The following is a 17,018-nucleotide window of genomic DNA, read 5'->3' as shown; positions in this document are numbered from 1 at the left end:
GCCTAGCTGCAGTAAGGCGCTGTCAATGAGACTCAGAGGAACGGGATAATGGTTCCTAAATGCTCCAAGAGCAGCAACTACAGCCTAACAGAAAGTAGACAGCGCTACTGCAGCCAGCGAATGGTCACTGGGCCGACTGCGGGCATGATCTGGAGTTTGCCGTACAGTTTACTCAGTCACAAATGTGACAGATATCATGTAGGGTATGATGGGATCATAATACGGCAGATGGGAGATCCAACATGTTTGTGACACAGTAACCCCCCCCCCCACCACCAAACTCTAAATCAGGCCCTTGCTGAGGCCAAACACAGACAAAGCACTGCTACTCAATCCTAACAGACATCAAGCAGTGCCCTGTGGCCCGGCGGGCAAGTCACAGTGTCCCTGAGGCCCAGCGGGCAAGTCACTGTGCCACTGGGGCCCGGCGGGCAAGTCACAGTGCCCCTGGAGCCCGGAGGGCAAGTCACAGCACCACTGGGCCCGGCAGGCATGTAACAGCACCACTGGGCCCGGCGGGAAAGTCACAGTGCCACTGGGGTTCAGCAGACAAGTCACAGTGCCACTGTGGCCCAGCGGGCAAGTCACAGTGCCTCTAAGGCCCAGCAGGCAAGTCACAGTGTCACTGGGGTTCAGCAGACAAGTCACAGTGCCACTGGGCCCAGCAGGCAAGTCACAGCACCACTGGGCCCGGCAGGCAAGTCACAGCGCCACTGGGGTTCAGCAGACAAGTCACAGTGCCCCTGGGGCCCGGCGGGCATGTCACAGTGCCACTGGGTCATATCAGACTCTAAGAGCTGGTAATAGGGCTTAGTGGGCACAAATCACCGATAATGAGCTCTACAGACACCAGGAATTACTGTAGTGCTTATGTTGTAAACAAATAAATAAGAGCAGAGGCCAACCCTTTCTTAGGAGCCAGCAGATGCAGAGATGTGAGCACTCAGGTAGCTCAGTTGTGATTTGCATGAGCCTCTTTCATCCTCCACCTTCACTTCCTGACACTTTATCTCACGCTTGCAGGTTTTTTTCCCTCCCTGAGCTCCCCCTTGTCACTGTTTTTCCATCTTTCTTTTTGTTTTCTTCCATTTTATGCCTTTCTCTCTCTTGCTCCAAGTCAAAGTTTGATGATAAAAATAAATTCCTGTGCCAGAGCTCCCCACCAGCAGGCACCGGCACAAATTAGGCACTGGGAGCTGACTATGCCCTTCATGCTGTGCCATTCCCTGGAAGTGGCCACATTAGGTGGACACTGGTGGAGGTGTCCGAGTGCTGCTGTTCGCAGGACCACCTGCTCTCCTGACCGCTCTCATCTGGGGCTGAGATGGACTCTGCCCTCTTGTGCATCGTCCAATGGTTGGTCCTCTGCTCTTGGAGTCAACGGAGGAGACAGCACATGGCGGGGGTTCTTCAAGAACCAGGGGCCAGATGTATCAAAGGGATTTACCCATTCTATGTCCATGGGAAAATGTGTTCGTACACATGGCCCCAGGTCTCGCGTCCTTGCTCGCACCTCTCCCTGAAGCTTTGGATCTCCATCTTAGATGCCACATTTGGTGCAGGTCTGTTCAGTTGCTTGGCTGTAGTGCTGTTCAATTTTGCTATGGAAAATGCTTGGGAAGAACGTGCCCCCGCCCACCTTTCTCTGCCCCTGCTTGATGGATCACTGCAGACCTTTCCAGGAAGGAGCTGAAAGGGATGCAACTTCTTTTGAAAGTTTCATGAAGATTCATCAAACACCACCAAAGTGAGGAGCAAACTGAAAAATGAATTTCCTATGGAAACGTGGCTGTAACTATAACTACCCGTAGAAGGTACTATACATAGATAGATTGATAGGTATACATACTTTTAGTAAAACCAAAAGGTCCTTTCTATAGGTAGACCTAAACCAAGCGATGTGGGAAAGAGGACGAGGACAGGCAGAAGCTTCTGGAATAAAGGCCGGAGAAGGAAGACGGGCAGAATGTCAGGACTGAGTGTTAAGAGGGTCCAAACCAGGCAAGAGGAAGGGGAGAGAAGAAACAGGCAGAGGCCTCGGGCTGGGACCTAGGGCCAGAGACCCACAGGAGGGACAGGGAAGAGAACTAGGTGTGATAATCCAGGATGAGGCCTGAAGAGGAGCGTGGGCAGAACCGGAGAAATCAGAGGAAAGACAGGGCAGACACAGAGAAAACAGAGGAAAGACAGGGCAGAACCAGAGAAATCAAAGGAAAGACAAGGCAGAACCAGAGAAAACAGAGGAAAGACAGGGCAGACACAGAGAAAACAGAGGGAAGACAAGGCAGAAAGAGGAAAGACAGGGCAGAAAGAAAAATCAGAGGAAAGACAGGGCAGAAACATAGAAATCAGAGGAACGAAACAGGCAGAAGAACAAGGAATGAGGTGTGAAGAGAAGTGAGGGGCAGAAACAGAAAAATCAGGGCAGAAACATAGAAATCTAAGGAAAGACAGGGCAGAAACAGACAAATCAAAGGAAAAACAGGGCAGAAACAGAGAAATCAGAGGAACATAACAGGCAGAAGAACAAGGAATAAAGCCTGAAGATGAGTGGGGCAGAAACGGAGAAATCAGAGGGAAGACAGGGCAGAAACAAGCAGAAATTTCAGGAATGGGGCCTGGAGAGGGGTGAGGGTAGAAACAGACAAATCAAAGGAAGGACAGAGCAGAAACAGGCAGAAGAACAATTAATAAGGCCTGAAGAGAAGTTGGGGGGGGGGGCAGAAACAGAGAAATCAGAGAAAACACAGGGCAGAAACAGAGAAAACAGGGGGAAAGCAGGGCAGAAACAGCAGAAGAACAAGAAATGAGGCCTGAAAAGTGGAGTGAGGGGCAGAAACAGACAAATCAAAGGAAAGACAGGTCAGAAACAAGCAGAAGGATGACAACTCAGCCTAAAGAGGGGCAGAAATCCGAGGAAAGACAGGGCAGAAAGAGGCGGAAGAATCAGGGCTCAGCCTAAAGAGTGGCAGACACCGACAAATCAGAGAAAAGACAGGGCAGAAACAGGCCAAAGAACAAGGAATGAGGCCTTGTGAGGAGTGAGGGACAGAAACAGACAAATCAGAGGAGCGAAACAGGCAAAAGAACAAGGAATGAGGCCTGAAGAGAGGAATAAGGGCCAGAAAGACACAAATTAGAGGAAGGACCTGGTAGAAACAGACAGAAGAACAAGGAATGAGGCCTGAAGAGGAGTGGGGGCACAAACAGGGAAATCAGAGGAAAGACCGGGGAGAAACACGAAACAGAGCCAAGAAGGGCAGGAAACAAGCTGAAGATTCAGGAGTAGGGCCTGAAGAGGAGGGCAGAAGAACAAGGAATGAGGCCTGAAGAGGAGTGGGGGCAGAAACAGAGAAATCAGAGGAAAGACAGGGCAGAATCAGAGAAAACAGAGGAAAGACAGGGCAGAAACAGGCAGTAGAACAAAGAATGAGGCCTGAAGAGTGGAGTGAGGAGCAGAAACAGACAAACAAGAGGAAAGACAGGGAAGAAAGAGGCAGAGGGACAAGGAATGATGCCTAAAGAGGAGTGAGGGGCAGAAACTGAAAATCAAAGGAAAGACAGGACAGAAACAGGCAGAACAAGGAATGAGGCCTGAAGAAGAGTGGGGGCAGAAACAGAGAAATCAGAGGAAAGACGTGGTAGAATCAGAGAAAACAGAGTAAAGACAGGGCAGAAACAGGCAGAAGAACAAGGAATGAGGCCTGAAGAGGAGTGGGGGTAGAAACAGAGAAATCAGAGGAAAGGCATGGACGAAACAGGCAGAAGATTCAGGAAAGATGCCCGAAGAAGAGTGAGGGGCAGAAACAGACAAATTAGAGGAAAGACAGGGCAGAAACAAGCAGAAGAATCAGGACTCAGCCTCAAGAGTGGCAGAAAGACACAAATCAGAGGAAAGACAGGGCAGAAACAGGCAGAAGAACAAGGAATGATGCCTGAATAGGAGTGAGGGGCAGAAACAGACACATCAAAGGAAAGACATGGCAGAAACAGGCAGACGAACAAGGAATGAGGCCTGAAGAGGAGTGGGGGCAGAAATAGAGAAATCAGGGGAAAAACAGTGCAGAAACAGAGAAAACAGAGGAAAGACAGGGCAGAAACAGGCAGAAGAACAAGGAATGAGGCCTGAAGAGGAAAGGTGAGCTGAAACACTGATCCAATGAAAGAGGAAAAGAAGTGACAGAGGGGCCGAGAAAGATGAAGAGGAGGACAGAGAGGTTAGAAATAGGTCGAACAGTCAGAATCCAACAAGCATTGGCTGCTGTTAATGTAAACAGGTGACAGAGATGTAAGCAGAAACTTAAGGGAAGTCTACTTTACCAATTACAATGAGGAGTGAGTAGGTGGGGCCTGCCCGGTCCCCTGCCCTAGTGCCACGAGGGAAGCCTGCCAGGACAGTGGGCGGTCTCCGGGGTTGTGTGCAGGGGCGCTACGGGTCAGTAGTTGTTCCATCAGTGTTGCGTAGCCAGAGCACCGGGGATAGTGAGTAATAACACGAGCGCGTTGGCTCCACGGGGAGGTACCCCGCGTGAGTACCTTCGGTCACTCCTACCTGTAGGGGAGTCTCATCCAGCTCCGATCTCCCACCCGATGAGGGCCTGCAGGAGCCCCCAGACGTGCGCACCGGGGGGGGACATGCTGGTCACAGCCCTCTTGTGCTTAATGTGGGGAGCCCCCAGTAGGAGGGCTGACTGGAGAAGGTTACTTCTATCTCCCAGAACACTTAGCACCCTCAGAGGTCCTGACATGTCGGGCCCACCCCAGCCCGCACCAGCTGCCTGAGGTGAGCAACAAGGCTCTGATGACGATGCCTCTCGCGTGAGGGAGGGGTTTGTGTCCTTTTACCAGCGAAATCCACAGAGCAGAATTCAGGGACCTTTGTTAAAAGCAGTAGGATCGCAGGTTGCACGGCGCATGCGCGCACGGAGGTCTCTTCTGAGGCCCCTGACAGGCCCTGGGGGGTGTATCTTCTGCACAGGGACTCTCCACAGCCCTGCTGGGGTACCAGAGTACCCCTATCTTGGGCTGCACTGCGCATGCGCGCACGCAGTTTTCTTGAGTGAGCCTTACAGGCCCTGGGATGATTTCTCGTCTGCACAGGGACTCTCCACCAGCCCTGCTGGGGTACCAGAGTACCCCTCTTCTTAGGCTCTGGTCTCTGGTTACCCTGTTCAAGGTGCTTGTCAGCCCCGAGACGTCTCCTCCGTAGGACAAGTATTAATACCTGTTCACCCCCTGCTGTGACTGCCCTGACAACCCCTGCTGCTGCAGTAACTCTGCCCCACAGCGACTGCCCTCGCGTCCTTGGTTACACTGTCCTGACCCCTGGTTGGTCCAGGTATACCAATCCTTGAGTACTATTACTCTTCCCCAACCTGGCCCAGGGATGCTCTACCTGGAGGTACTGTTACTCTGCCCCAACCTGGCCCTGATATGCTCTTCCTGGAGGTACTGTTACTCTGCCCCAGAATGCTCTCTCTTCTTGGGTGGCATTGTGCTGTCCCCTGGCTGCTGCATCAGTGACCGTCCATAGGTACTGTGAAGTACTGTTACTCTACCCTAGCCTGTCATCCACTCCTGGGTTTTCTCTGCCCTGTCCCCTGGCTGCTCCATCAATGACCCTTCATAGGTACTCTCAGGTACTGTTACTCTGCCCCAGCCTGTCCTCCTCCACTCCTGGGTTACTCTGCCCTGTCCCCTGGCTGCTCTATCAGTGATCCTCCGTAGGTACTGTGAAGTACTGTTACTCTAGCACAGCCTGTCCTCCACTCCTGGGTTACTCTGTCCTGTCCCCTGGCCGCTCCATCAATGACCCTCCATAGGTACTGTGAGGTACTGTTACTCTATCCCAGCCTGTCCCCCACTCCTGGGTTACTCTGGACTGTCCCCTGGCCGCTCCATCAATGACCCTCCATAGGTACTGTGAGGTACTGTTACTCTATCCCAGCCTGTCCTCCACTCCTGGGTTACTCTGGACTGTCCCCTGGCTGCTCCATCAATGACCCTCCATAGGTACTGTGAGGTACTGTTACTCTATCCCAGCCTGTCCTCCACTCCTGGGTTACTCTGGACTGTCCCCTGGCTGCTCCATCGATGACCCTCCATGGGTACTGTGAGGTACTGTTACTCTATCCCAGCCTGTCCTCCACTCCTGGGTTACTCTGTCCTGTCCCCTGGCTGCTCCATCAGTGACCCTCCATGGGTACTGTGAGGTACTGTTACTCTATCCCAGCCTGTCCTCCACTCCTGGGTTACTCTGGACTGTCCCCTGGCTGCTCCATCAATGACCCTCCATAGGTACTGTGAGGTACTGTTACTCTATCCCAGCCTGTCCCCCACTCCTGGGTTAATCTGCCCTGTCCCCTGGCTGCTCCATCAGTGACCCTCCATAGGTACTGTGAGGTACTGTTACTCTATCCCAGCCTGTCCTCCACTCCTGGGTTACTCTGGGCTGTCCCCTGGCTGTTCTATCAGTGATCCTCCGTAGGTACTGTGAGGTACTGTTACTCTATCCCAGCCTGTCCTCCACTCCTGGGTTACTCTGGACTGTCCCCTGGCTGCTCCATCAATGACCCTCCATGGGTACTGTGAGGTACTGTTACTCTACCCCAGCCTGCCCTTTACTCGGGGGTACGCTGTTCTGTCCCCAGGCTGGCACCCCTTCCCGTGGCCCCTCCTGCAGACACCGCTTTGCCCCGGACCCGGAAGCTCCTTCATCCCTTGTGCACATTGTCCTGACCCCTGGCAGGCCTTGGCACGTCCCCTCTGGTACAATAAGTCTTAAACTTTGCAATAGACAAGCCGCCCCTCCCCCTACAAGATAAAGTCATTGGACGCTCCCAAAATGAAAAAAAACAAATTTGTCGAAATAATGTGTTGGATTGTAACTGTTGCTAAGATGCTGGAAGATTTTAGAGGGACTTGGTGGCAGTGGCGCAACAAAGGCCCCCGCAGCCCCGTGCTGCGGGGGGTGGGGAGCTCAGCGCAGCACAATGGGCTAAGTCCTGCCGAGTGAGTGCGGAGAGGAGAGGGGCCCTCCATGTCCTCTGCAGGGCCCCCCAAGTTGCCACTGCCTGGTGGCACCCCCTAGAAGTACCGGCTGCACCGAGAAGCGGGGGGGCTTGAACTGGTGACAGTACCTACGGTTTATACTTGACCAGGAGAGACCATGTTTGGAGTGAGATCGCCGAAAGAGACGTCTTGTAAAAGAACAAGAACAAAGCCAATGTCCTGCGGTATTCCCTCCTGGAATGAGCTCCACGGGCCACGTTTATGAGTGAACCACAAAGCCCAGAGAGCTCCTGGTTAGATTTAGGAGCCCAGCGCTCCTCGCCACACATTGGCGTCATGTTACGCTCATGCGGCCCCCGAGGGCAGAATCGCTGCACCAGATTTACAAAGTGGCGCAATGCGTGCACCGCAGAAATAAAACCTCTTGCGCCACATTGTGCCTGCGCCAGGTATGATGTATGAAGGCGGCGTCCCCCGGCAAGGGGCTGAAGAAACAGGGCGCAAGGAAACCGGAGAGATTTCTGTGCGTCGTCTGTTTCGGCACTGTTACCTCTGCTCAGAGCAGGCGTTAAAGGGAGGCTTCCAGTGGGTACAATGGGCCTCAGTGGCCTTTGCAAGGTTAGCGTCAGAATTGACACTAACCCTGCAAAGCACCGAACTAGCATAGCAAATTCTGACGCTAGATCCCTAACTTCTGCCATGGTGTGCCGTATATTAAATGCAGCGCACACATGGTGGCGTTTGGGGGCGCTACGGGGCGCAAGAAAAGTGATGCTGCACTGGGTGCAACGCCACTGTCATAAATGTGCCCCTCTGTGTTCCTTTGAATGGCCTCTTGGATATTGTGTAAGACAACAGTGCGCACGTTACTGCGTCGCCTTACTTTTCGTCAAGGAGGTGTTCCATGGGCATTGCCTTGGGTTTCCCAATCAACTCACAAAGATTTTGACCTGCTCCAGACTTAAAAGAACTTGTAAACCTGGTGTGCGTCAAGCCCTTACGCCTCCCCGGGAAAGGGCAACAAGGAGAATATCTTTATTTCTCCTCGCTTTTTCCTCTCTCCATGTGGCCGTTCCTGCACAAAGCTATCCTGCCAACGACGCAGACCCCAGGGTGCCTGGGCTGGCGCGAGGCAGCCCACTGTGCACCAGCGCTGGCTGAAACGACAGGAGTGCACCGCATATCTTAAACAGCGCGCATTGCTGCCCTTTCCAATTGGTGTAGGGCAGCGCTACGCAGTGTAGCAGAAGGACTTGCAGCGCTGCCCTCCGCCATTTCTTTGTAAACATGCTCCTAAAAACATATTGTAAGCGGTAGCGAAGCTCGTATGACACGAGGCCCAAGGAGTCCTCTGTGACCGCTCTTGGAGTAGTAAACAAAGCAGGAGGCAGGGTCCACGGGACCCGGTGCCACTGCACCTGCTGCACCAATGGTACCTGCGCCACCGCTTATCAGCAAAGGAACCAGAATGCATGAGGGGCTTCAGCAGACGCCCGGAACACTTTAAACAAAATTCATATTCATTTCTGCCTTTTATTTTTCATATTATTTTTCCCAACTGGCAATTCTAGCCAGCCCAGCTTTTTATCCAAGGGCATGGTGGATGCTAGGATGTTAGCTCTCATACATAGGCCCAAATATACAAGGCCCTTGTGCCGCTGTTGCATCACTTGTTGTGACGTAACGGCAGCGCAAACTGCTAAATCATATTTCTGAACCTGCGCAAAGCCTCTTTGAATGGCCTCATAAACATGGAGTGAGGCGCGGCAGCGGAAATCTCTGCATTACCTTAGTGTGTGCCACGGAGGCGTTCCATGGGCACTGCAGTGGGTGTTCCCAGCAACACTCATGGATTTTGGCTCATCCTCATATTTACAAGGTCTTGCATATCTGGAGATGCGTCAAAGCCTTACGTCTCCCCAGGTGAGGTGTAACAAGGAATAATATCACTGTTTTTCTAATTTTTAACTCTTTCCATTTCAACTGCATTCTGCAGCACACATAAAAAAAAGAGGAAAACGCCTCTCAGGATAATTTTTGTGCAGGAAGTTTTCTATTGCTGCACAAAAACAATCCTGTATGCAACACAGGCCCCCTTGCACCCTGCTGAAGGGTGCCTGCATTGGCGCTAGGCTGTCAAAAGGGCACCAGCGCAGGGGGAAGGACCGAAATTTACAATTTTGCTTAAATATGGCACCCTCCTGCCCTTTCCCTGTGATGCAGGGCCGCCCCACAAGGTGACTGGCTGCGCTGCCCTGCTCTAAAAACTCATAAATATGCCCCTGAGTGCTGACAGTACACCTACAAGACCCACAATGCAGTGCACTGTTGGCCGACACACCAGGACTGGCTGAAAGTTTCTCCACTTGGCAGCTCTGAAGGTATTCATCTTTTCAAACAGAGTTACCTTTCGGTTATTTCTTTTAAAGGCCCTGTCAGACTCACAGATCCAATTTCCTTCGGGCAGAGCTGCCACCCTAGACAGACCCAGTGGCCCCTGAGATGTTTCTTGGTAAAGAGTGTTTTAAGGAGAGTTTGGTGGTAGATGTCAGTGGTCCTGGGCTCCGATCGCAGAGGTGGGTGGAGGAACACTCTCCCCTCTGCTTACCCTTTCCTTCTTATCGTCCCTCCACCCCAGCAGATGCTCCATCTCAGCCTCAGCTGCTAACACCTGCTGGACCACTAGGAGGTCAACCCTTAGAGGCCAGGCCCTCCCTGCAGTACTAACCTCTGCCCAGTGTCCACCCCTCCCCCCTCCACCTCCACAGACCCTATGTCCGCTGCAGAATGGTTCACTTTAAGTGCACACCTGGTATTCCCGGATGAGAGGACTTCTGCCAGGCATGCACCTGGAATGTGAACCTCCATGATTCATCAGGAGTCGCCCCAGAGCTTCTCCAGTTCAGGAAGGGGTTAAAGACGCCCCTCTTTAAAGAACACCACATCACAGTGCATTACCCACCCATAACCCACGCCCTCTCCTTAACTCTATGCTTGTCTTTGACCCAGTACAGCGCTATGCTGCCTCGTGGCTAGGTTGATGCAATGCAAATACCTCATACATCCATGAGAGGCCTTCACGGTACACTCCACCGCCCTCATGGTGCCTTGGACCCGGGTCCCTGCAGCCACTTCCTGTTTTGGATGATACCGTTTTCTGAGGCTGGGTGCAGCTCCTCCCACATCCTGAGGGGAATGTTTTCCCAAAGTTTCCGGGGACAGGTCCAAGAGAGTGAGGGGGAGGCGGTGGGGCCTCAGGAGGTCAGGGCACCCCCCACTGTACAAAGACCCTCTTCAGAGGGATGTTTTCCTTAAAGGCAGCCTGACAACCTGTGGTTTCCATTCTGGGGACCGCACCCAGTGACTGTTGACATTGAAAAGCCCCCCTTGCTGGAGCCTTGCATGGATACACTTTCAAAGCTTGGAGAGTGACAGGAGTGTGGAAAACACCCTCTGTAGGAAAATACATTCCTTGTGGTCTCCTTCCCCACCCCCCCTTTGCCCACACCTGCATCCTCACTGAAAAGAACACTGAGCCAGGTCCAAACTAGGTAACTCTAACTAGCGCCCCTGCCATGCATAGTTTTCTCATCAATAATTTTATTGCAAATGTTGCAGTGATATTATCAATGATGTCATAGAAGATATCAAAAGTGATGTAATATATGGGGTAATTAGCCGTGCCAGGGGTGCGAACTAAAGTTACCTAAGGACACATATTATAGTACATTTCACATAACTACAAGGTTACTTTAACCTTTGTTTCGTAAATCCAACCCCGCTGTGCACGGCGGGGGTTGGGGTCAGGACCTGTCCTGCAGCCCGGCCCTGTGGCCAACCCTCCGAAAGGCAGCCAACTCTATGCTGTACAGGACCTTCTGCTGTGAGTGGCAGGGGGTTAGCCACGGGGCCTGGCCTGATGCCAGGGCATGCAGCCAACCACCTGCAGACAGCCAATCCCACGCCGCAGGCAGCCTTTGGGAATCTATTGTAGGATTGGCCTTTGGGTCCAGGGGACCCCATTTCCTGAGGTGAAAACATATATATTAAGGGTAGGGCTGCATGGAAGCTCATCCCCTGGGTCCAAATTGAACAAAAAGGGGGTGGCGGTCATACGCTACATGTCCCTGATCCTTAATAGGCCCTGGGGACCCCATCCCCCTGGCCAGATTCTAAGGGGAGGGCATGCTGCCCCCTCCCCAAGCTTCATCAGGCCTCAGTGATCCCATCGCCTGGGGCCAAAGCCAATAAAAAAGGGAAGGGGCCACAAGACCCCCTCTCGAACCATTTTAGGCCCCAGGGACCCCATCTCTCATGACCAAATACAAATAAACAGGAGAGGTGGGGCGTGTGATCCCTCCCCAGTCTTCCTGAATCTCAGGGACCTCCTCCACCCGGGCCAAAAGTGATAAAAAAGGAGAATGGCCACACAGCCTCCTCCCAAGATTTATTAGGCCCCAGAGATCCCATACCCCGGGGATGAGGAATTAATTCAGGGAAGGGGCGTGTGGACCCACCTCCCTGAGCCTAATTTAGCTCCTTGGACCTCATTACCCAGGGCCAAATGAAAATAAAAGTGGAGGGGGGGCAGGTGGCCCTCCTCCCGAGCCATTATAGGGCCCAGAGCACCCAGACCCTGGGGCCACATCCTTTTCAAAAGTGGATTGGGCCTCACAGGCTCCCTCCCCGAGTCTATTTTGGCCCCAGGGACATCATTCCTTGAGGCCTCAATTTATAATAGGTGGGTGCCCCGGTGCTCACCCAGGGAACCACCAAGTCCCCACTGCCCCACCTGCCTCTCTGCATGGTGCGGAAGACGGCATTGCTTCCGCCTGGAGGGATCAGCTATTTATGCCGCCCCCTCCAGGTGGGACCAGTATGTGTTCTGTTTCCCTGCCCACATCATTGAGGGCAGGGAAACAGATCACAAGTCTGCTCCCAGCCGACAGGAGCATTTTTAAAGCTCCTGCTGGCTAGGAGCAGACTCCGCGTTTGCTCCCTTTTGGCGATAGAATATTACATTAGATTGTTTTGACTTTCTTTTTAGATCGTGTTTGATTCTCACTGGATTCTTTGACCGGCTTTTTTTAAAAAGTGTTTTCCACGTAGTACGTAAGGGCCAGATGTAGCAAGGAGTTTTGCCCATTCTGTGTCTATGGGAAAATGTGTTCATACATATGGCCCTAAGTGCTTCTCAGCTGACCTTTTTCTTATCACCCTTTCGGCACTGTTGGTCTTTAGTTTCAGACATCTTTGGTGATTGTGGACCTAGGTCTGGTGACTACCTTCTTGATTCGTTATTGACACTTTGGCTCTGCAGTTCACATTGTGTGGTTTTTAGCGTCAAGCATGTTTACGAGTACTCACCCCTAAGTACCCAGGTGGCTGGTATATCATTCTTATCTTTTTTGAATTAACACACAGATGTTCAAATAGAGGCTTTATAAAAGTGCTGTTTCACTTACCAAGGGTTTTTTTTCCTCATCCTATGAACTTGAAGGCCTGATGAAGGCCTCATCGATGGTGACAAGTGGGCCGAAACGTAGAGGCATGACCCAACTCATCTCCCATATGTTTATGGACCTAGGTCTCCTAGGGACAGTCCTGTGAGTGGGCTGTTGATATGCTGACTTATGTTACACGAGGATCCCACCTGCTGCTTCCAACTTTGCAATGTCAATGTATTTGGAGATATAATTTGTGAACCCGCATTGTTATACCTTTCATATTTGTTGGATTCAAAAATATAACTTTACTCCTTTGCACACCTGCTGTGTCAATTTGTTTCACTCCATCGACTCTGTACTGAAGAATTGTTTACATCAGATTGGATGTCACTCGTGGGCATCTCCATAATTATATCTGAATTTATCAAAGATTCTTGGTTTAATGAAGTCCCTTGTTGGAGTTCTTACCTACCTTGCATCTGTACCCAGGCTACAGGGGCATATGGCTGCAGTCGCCACGCCCAGCCTCAGTGAACACCCAGTACATGGGCCTCTGCAGACAGCAGTGCCTAGTTTCTGCTGCAGGCAGGAGCTCTGGCCTCAGGGCACCCACAGTACATGGGCCTCTGCAGACAGCAGTGCCTAGTTTCTGCTACAGGCAGGAGCTCTGGCTTCAGTGCACCCACAGTACATGGGCCTCTGCAGACAGCAGTGCCTAGTTTCTGCTGCAGGCAGGAGCTCTGGCCTCAGTGCACCCACAGTACATGGGCCTCTGCAGACAGCAGTGCCTAGTTTCTGCTGTAGGCAGGAGCTCTGGCTTCAGTGCACCCACAGTACATGGGCCTCTGCAGACAGCAGTGCCTAGTTTCTGCTGCAGGCAGTAGCTCTGGCCTCACGCACAGTGCATGGGTCTCTGCAGACAGGGCACCGTGCCTCGTTTCCTCTGCAGGTAGTGGGCCCGTCACACACAGTGCATGGATCTCTGCAGACAGCGCGCAGTGCCTAGTTTCCTCTGCAGGTAGTAGGCCTGCCACACAAAGTGCATAGATCTCTGTAGACAGCAGTGCCTAGATTCGGCTGCAGGCGCTGCACCCGGCCTCAGTGCACACACAGTGCATGGCTCTCTGCAGACAGCAGTGCCTAGTTTTAGCTTCAGGCAGTAGCTCTGGCCTCAGTCCACGCACAGAACAGGGATCCCTGCAGACAGCAGTGCCTAGTTTTCCCTGCAAATGGTAGTCCTTCCACACAGTGTATGGGTCTCGGAAGACAGCAGTGCCTGGTTTTGCCTGCAGGGAGGAGCTCTGGCCTCAGTGCACACACAGTGCATAGGTCTCTGCAGATAGCAGTGCCTAGTTCCGGCTGCAGGCAGTAGCTCTGGCCTCAGTTCACACACAGTGCATGGGTCTCTGCAGACAGCGCTCAGTGCCTAGTTTCTGTTGCAGGCAACAGCTCTGGCCTCAGTGCACACACAGCACATGGGCCTCTGCAGACAGCACGCAGTGCCTAGTTTCTGCTGCAGGCAGTAGCTCTGGCCTCAGTGCACACACAGTACAAGGGTCTCTGCAGACAACAGTGCCTCGCTTTGCCTGCAGGCAGTAGCTCTGGTCTCAGTACACACACAGTACATGGGTCTCTGCAGTGCCTAGTTTCGGCTGAAGGCGCTACGCCCGGCTCAGCACACAGCACATAGTTATCAGCCCCCACATGTCCTTGTTTCCACTCATCAGGCAGGAATCTCTCCTTATTAGGAGCCTGACCTCCAGGCACACTGGGCCGGAAGAGATTAGGGATGAGGGGGACGTTCACACATGACTCATGGCTGAAAACTCTGCTTCACGTTTAGAACTGGACATGACCTCATGTCCTCCCTGTTCCCAGACCCGTGAGCCCTGCCAGCTCCCCACCCTGGCACACCCTGGTTGCCCCTGGTGCCTGGGTCTCCTTATCTCCCAGGTTCCCTTGAAAGCAGCAGTGCATTCTGGGACCCTTCTCTCATCTCCCAGGAGCCTTTGCAAGCAGCAATGCATTCTGGGACTCTGCCCTCATCTCCCAGGTATCATCTCCCAGGATCCCTTGCAAGCAGCAATGCATTCTGGGACTCTGCCCTCATCTCCCAGGTATCATCTCCCAGGATCCCTTACAAGCAGCAGTGCATTCTGGGACTCTGCCCTCATCTCCCAGGATGCCTTGCAAGCAGCAATGCATTCTGGGACTCTGCCCTTATCTCCCAGGTATCATCTCCCAAGATCCTTTGCAGGCAGCAATGCATCCTGGGACTCTGCCTTCATCTCCCAGGATCCCTTGCAAGCAGCACTGCATTTTGGGACTCTGCCCTCATCTCCCAGGATCCCTTGCAAGCAGCAATGCATTCTGGGACCCTGCCCTCATCTCCCAGGGATCATCTCCCAGGATCCCTTGCGAGCAGCACTGCGTTCTGGGACTCTGCCCTCATCTCCCAGGATCCCTTGCAAGCAGCAATGCATTCTGAGACTCTGCCCTCATCTCCCAGGTATCATCTCCCAGGATCCTTTGCAGGCAGCAATGCATCCTGGGACTCTGCCTTCATCTCCCAGGATCCCTTGCAAGCAGCACTGCATTTTGGGACTCTGCCCTCATCTCCCAGGATCCCTTGCAAGCAACAATGCATTCTGGGGCTCTGCCCTCATCAGCAGTGTCTGCCTACGCCATGCACAGCTGTAATTCTAGGCTTCGGATTATGCTTCTCCTTCTTTGCTGTTTAATACCAATTTCAACAGCAGCCAATCAAAATAGACTTTTTTAAATAAACCACATTTCCCATAAGTCATAGCATGCCATCTCACATCCCGCACCAATCTTAATATCTCCGCAGCTATAAATTGCCTTGTCAGTATATTAATGTACCCTTTCTTTGCTGCTTTCGCATAAGATAAATAGAGTTTGATTTTACCATACATTTTTGTTGTGTTTAATATTTGTTTCAGTTTGTTATTCTGCTTCAGGCCATTTAATATTGGCACCCGAAGGGGTGCTTGGAGGTGGGCAGGCAGTGCGCTGCGGCGCAGACAGTTTCTGTCCTGTTTTGACCTCGCTTTCCTGTACGCACAATTTGATTGCTCTGGATCTCCCAGATTGTATCGGGCTAAGCGAGTACATGTGCAGCTCTGCAAGAGTGAGATGCCTCCCACGCTGTACATGCGTAGCTCCATGAGAGTGAGCTGGCTCCCATGCAATACATGCGTAGCTCCGCAAGAGTGAGCTGGCTCCTACGCAGTACACACGTAGCTCTGCGAGAGTGAGCTGGCTCCCACGCAGTACATGCGTAGCTCCGCAAGAGTGAGCTGGCTCCTAAGCAGTACATGCGTAGCTCCGCAAGAGTGACGTGGCTCCTAAGCAGTACATGCGTAGCTCCGCAAGAGTGACGTGGCTCCTACGCAGTACATGCGTAGCTCCGCTAGAGTGAGCTGGCTCCTACGCAGTACACACGTAGCTCTACGAGAGTGAGCTGGCTCCCACGCAGTACATGCATAGCTCCGCAAGAGTGAGCAGGCTCCTAAGCAGTACACACGTAGGTCTGCGAGAGTGAGCTTTTTTCCCACGCAGTACATGCGTAGCTCCGCAAGAGTGACGTGGCTCCTATGCAGTACATGCGTAGCTCCGCAAGAGTGAGCTGGCTCCTACGCAGTACACACGTAGCTCTGCAAGAGTGAGCTGGCTCCCACGCAGTACATGCGTAGCTCCGCAAGAGTGAGCTGGCTCCTAAGCAGTACACACGTAGCTCTGCGAGAGTGAGCTGGCTCCCACGCAGTACATGCGTAGCTCCGCAAGAGTGAGCTGGCTCCTACGCACTACATGCGTAGCTCCGCATGAGTGAGCTGGCTCCCACATAGTACACACATGGCTCTGCATGAGTGAGCTGGCTCTCACACAATATACGCGTGACTCCGCATGAGTGAGCTGGCTCCCACACAGTACATGCAAAGCTCTGCGAGAGTGAGTGGGCTCCCACACAGTACATGCATAGCTCTGCGAGAGTGAGCGGGCTCCCACACAGTTCACACGTGACTCCACATGAGCGAACTGGCTCCCACACCGTACACGTGGTGGAGCAATAATCACCTCCCCCACGCCCACATGCCAGGGCAAGTCAATTGGCTATACGGGTCTCCTCTGGGGCTTCTAGAGACTTGCCTCTTCAGGCTCTGTCTCTGATGATATCTTGCCTCCGCCCATGACCTTTTTACTATTGCCCCCTCCTTTATCTACCACAGTTTTTCATTGATGTTTTCTGTTGGACTGGTGTCGGAAGCTGCATCTGTATATACTATATCAAAATGAGATACAGGCCCTCTTATGGCACTGGCGGCAAATGCCGCCTACCGCCACGGCGACGGGCGCCAACATACCGTCGCCATGGCTACCAGCCGCCAACCGCATTATGACCGTAGGCAGAATTCCGCCAGAAGGCTGGTGGAATTCTGTTGACCATCATGGCGGCGGACGGTGGTAAGGTGGCGCTGCTGCCGGCAGCAGCGCCACGCCAGCAAAACACAGCCGACCGTATCATGTTCCATGACACAG

This window comes from Pleurodeles waltl, chromosome 9 (genome assembly GCF_031143425.1).
Source record: "Pleurodeles waltl isolate 20211129_DDA chromosome 9, aPleWal1.hap1.20221129, whole genome shotgun sequence".
Classification (NCBI taxonomy): Eukaryota; Metazoa; Chordata; class Amphibia; order Caudata; family Salamandridae; genus Pleurodeles; species Pleurodeles waltl.
This window is presented reverse-complemented; position numbering follows the sequence as displayed.